This window comes from Mastomys coucha, unplaced genomic scaffold (assembly GCF_008632895.1).
Source record: "Mastomys coucha isolate ucsf_1 unplaced genomic scaffold, UCSF_Mcou_1 pScaffold18, whole genome shotgun sequence".
NCBI lineage: Eukaryota > Metazoa > Chordata > Mammalia > Rodentia > Muridae > Mastomys > Mastomys coucha.
Genome location: NW_022196900.1, coordinates 19,600,855 through 19,605,196, shown reverse-complemented (window position 1 = coordinate 19,605,196; position 4,342 = coordinate 19,600,855). Strand labels below are relative to the sequence as shown.

General features: G+C 42.2%; 1 non-coding gene across 1 annotated transcript; it reads left to right on the top strand.

Annotated features, from left to right (window-relative positions):
• Positions 1-3,964: 3,964 nt before the first annotated feature.
• LOC116097210 lies at positions 3,965-4,071 on the top strand. Its single transcript, XR_004121272.1, has one exon. It is a non-coding gene; the product is annotated as a U6 spliceosomal RNA (small nuclear RNA).
• The last annotated feature ends 271 nt before the right edge of the window (positions 4,072-4,342 follow it).

The window sequence follows — 4,342 nt, the reverse complement described above, 5'->3', positions numbered from 1 at the left end:
TTCTTCTTCTTCTTCTTCTTCTTCTTCTTCTTCTTCTTCTTCTTCTTCTTCTTCTGCTCCTCCTCCTCTTCCTCCTCTCCTCCTCTTTTTTCTTCTCCTTTTCCTCCTATGTTTAGTAAGGGAAACCCTGTCTTGAAAAAACAAAATAAATAAATAAATAAATAAAAATTCAATGCATATTAATTATAGTAAAAGCTTTGAAAGTTAGATGAAATAGACAAAATGCTAGGAAAATAAAGTTAATTAAATAATAAATGGAACACATACAAGACTGTTATTTGGTAGTTAAAAATATTTTCACCAAACAACCTATACATTTTACCAAATACTCAAGGAATAAGTTACTCAAATTTTGGAACAGAAATGGGAATTTCCAAACTCGTTTTCTGGATGTTACATATATTGTTGAGTATAAACTGACCCAAAACTACAGGCTTAATCTCATCAGGTCCAAAGAAATAATGTCACTTCACAGTGTTTTATAGGTAGAAATAGCATTTTTCTAAAACATGCATACTTTTCTTTTTTAAAAAGATTTATTTATTTGTTTTATGTATATGAGTACACACTGTAGCTGTACCAATAGTTGTAACCCTTCATCTGGTTGTTGGGAATTGACTTTTAGGACCTCTGCTCACTTTGGTCAACCCCTGCTTGCTCCAGTCAGTCCTGCTCTCTCTGGCCCAAAGAGTTATTTATTATTATACATAAGTACACTGTAGCTGTTTTCAGATGCACCAGAAGAGGGCGTCAGATCTCATTACGGGTGGTTGTGAGCCACCATATGGTTGCTGGGATTTGAACTCAAGACCTTTGGAAGAGCAATCGGTGCTCTTACCCACTGAGCCATCTCACCAGCCCCATGCATGCTTTTCTAAATCATTCATGGGTTGCTGGCTAGACTGCAAGCTACTCAGCCTACACAGGCTCTGAACCCCATAAGGACAAGATCATTGAGCAATCCAAGGGGCAGTGGCATAAGGCTGAGAGGGCATTCCTGATGCTTGAAAACAAGCTAATCTCAATTTACACACTAACTTGTGCAGAACCCCATCCCCAAAACCTTCCACCACTGTGAAGGGAGTGGGGAGGACAGAGGGCAAATTCTGCCAGAGAGAGAAGGAAAGCCCGTCAGGGATGTGAGCTAATACCCAGCTGTAAGCTGAGCCAGGCTCCCCACAGAAACACTCAGGGTGTGTGGAGTCTCCCCTTAGTAACAGACCTTTCTTTGTTGATTTGAACTAGGTTTTTGGAACGCTGTTGTACAGTGTTTTAGTTTAGAATTGTAGTATGCCTTTCTTGTTCAGTGTTCACCAAAAGAGGCAGAGTTTCTTTTACCCAGGTGCCCCAAGGTAAGTATGGACATAATGCTGGACCAATAAGCCTGTCACTTCTTATGCAGAGGAATCCAGAAGGAGATGGTAATAGCTCAGTTACCTTGTCATATTCTGATTTTTCCTGTCCCAGGAGAGGTATGGAGCTGTGGAGCAGGGATGGTGAACTGATGTTGGGACTGACATAGAAATGAGGTAAAGAACAGAGATCTGCCTACAGGGAGATGGAGTTTATTCTGAAGACATGGGGTGGGGTTGGGGGGATCTTGTCTAAGAATGGCAGACATAATCCCTGAGTACAAGGACTCTGTTATTTATTGATTGATTTTGTGTAGAGTTGGAGAGCTCAGACATTTATTATCTGTTCTGTCTGCTTTTCTATGGATGATGATGATCTGTGGAGCTGGCTGTGAGTGAAGGTCCCTGGGCCTCGATCTCAGCAGTTCTGACTCTAGTTCTGGACTAGGCTGGGACCCAGAAACTCAGCTTTTACAAACAGTCCTGGTGATCCTCATGCCAGGAGGTCAGGGACCACATTGAAAGGAGCAAAGTCCATAGTTTTCAGATGAGGTTATCTTTAAGCATTTTTACCTTCTTATGAGGCTTCCTAGAATCTGTAACATCAAAAACAGAGCAGGTTCTCCTATTCCTCTGACCCTTTAAGAAGTATTCTGAGCTGCTCCCATCTTCCAGATCTCTCTCTTGCTCAAAGAAGAAGTCAGTTTCACTTCCACCTCAAGTCCTCCTTAGGAAAGTTTCTGAGATTAAAAGTTCCCTTACTTGTTTCTTAATCATTAGCTCATTCTCACCTAGCTCACCCTTGGGACTGAGACCCCTGGCCCTCTAGTTAATAAGTGTGTATTTCCAGAGTGGCACTGCCTCTGGGGTTCTAACCTATAATGAAGCCTCTTGAAACCCAGTGTCCTCCAGAGAAGCAAGGATTAGCCTGAGACTTGTACATGTCCCAGAGGGAACAGTATTATAACAAGGTCCCACAGAAAACAGTGCCTGACTTGTGTATTGTATTGTATTAAGAAAGGCATTCTCTTGTGGTACATGAAGACTTAAGCCAAAGTGGCTGTTTTTCCCCAAGACCATGGGAAGGTTTTCTCAGAGGGAGCACCCATAATGAGGGATACAGTGCTACATGGAAGTTCCATACTTTTTACAGCTCCCTAAGCAAAGAAGCCTTTCTTAAGTGACACCAGGTCCTCTCCTCAACTTCCACCTCTCTGTTTTCAGTGGGCACATGGATTAGCCAAGCATACCATTCTGTGTTTATCCTCTCCTGCCTCATCAGAAAGAAAGAAGGGCCCCTCAACATTGAGTTAACAGCACAGGCCCTGCACAAGGCAAATGTTAGCACCATGCTTGGAGCAGACCCATGTCCACAGTATCTGCTGATTTTTAGCATCACCTTGGCTTGTGATTATTATGGATGGTCCTGGCTCACAAGAATCTAGTTCCAATACCAGATTGCCTGCAGCTGTGCCTCCAGAAGAATTTTCATCGAAATCCTTTCCCATTTCCTTATAGTAGTTATCATTCAGCCACAGGCAAAAACTATCTTTGGATGGAATTTACATCTTGGAAAACAACATTCCAAAGTAAGAGAGGCACTGATAAGCAGGAGTGAAAGCATATTTTACAAAAATGTTTTCCAAGCACACAGTTAAAAATGACCTCACATTTGGTTTCTTTTCAGCTGCACAATTAATATTTTTCCATAAACAGATGTGAAGTGGAAAACTTAAGGGTTCTTTGGAAAGTTGGTTGGATGGTGTTTTGCTGGGGCAAACATGGGAATGAACATTTAACTGAAGTGGACACAGGTGAAAGACTAAGTCAGACTCATGAAGGAACATTTCCCTGAAACAGACACAGGAGAGGGGATGTTCTGCCAAAGCAAGCACGTGAAAGGACACGTGTTGAATTTGCTAATGACATGCATGTATAGGTCTGCCTTATGTTGCATAGTTAAGCTGCACTTGTCAGGATTCTAAAGAGAGAAATGCAATAAATGATACTACTAGATTCTCTCAGACTAACCATTTTTTTCCCTTAGGGCCCAAATAACAGACAACACAGAGACTGAATAAATTCATAGACTGGGCAATAACTGCTGCAGCTAGCTTTTTTTGACTAACCATTTTTCCCTTTGGGCTCAAAACAGGAATTCTTCACCCCAATTCATCAGGAAACACACACACACACACACACACACACACACACACACACACACACACACACACATGTATGTATGTATATATGAAGGCCATCATCTCAATCACTTCAGTTGGGGAGGGTAGTTTTGGTCTCTTGATGTGTTATGGTTGTTATCATCTAGGGTGGTAGGTTGGTTGTTCGGTTTAATGATTACATTCTATATTGATAGAAATATAAGGTTTTTGGGACCAGCAGGACCAGGCTCCACCAGCCCAGTGGCTCAGGTTTCTTCTGGTCTGTCTGGGCTGGCCAGTGCCCTGAGCAGACCTTGGGCACAAGCTCCACAGCCAGTCCTACAATACCCAGAGGAAGCTCCACTCCCAGGTACTCTAACAAGCCCAGGGTCACAGGATCACAGAATCACAGGATCACAGGGACAGCTTGACTCTAAAGAGTTCTGACATGTGCTTGCTTCGGCAGCACATATACCAAAATTGGAATGATACAGAGAAGATTAGCATGGTCCCTGTGCAAGGATGACCTGCAAATTCATGAAGTGTTCCATATTAAAAAAAAAAAGAGAGAGAGAGATCTGACACAACCAGGATCACAGGAAGGACAGGCTCCAGTCAGATTTAGCAAGGACAGGTAGCACTAGAGATAACCAGATGGTGTGGGGCAAGCGTAAGAATATAAGCAATACAAATCAAGGTTCCTTGTCATCATCAGAACCCAATTCTCTCACCATAGCAAGTCCTAGACACACCATCATACCAGAAAAACAAGATTCAGATATAAAATCACTTCTCATGATGATGATACAGGACTTTAAGAAAGACATA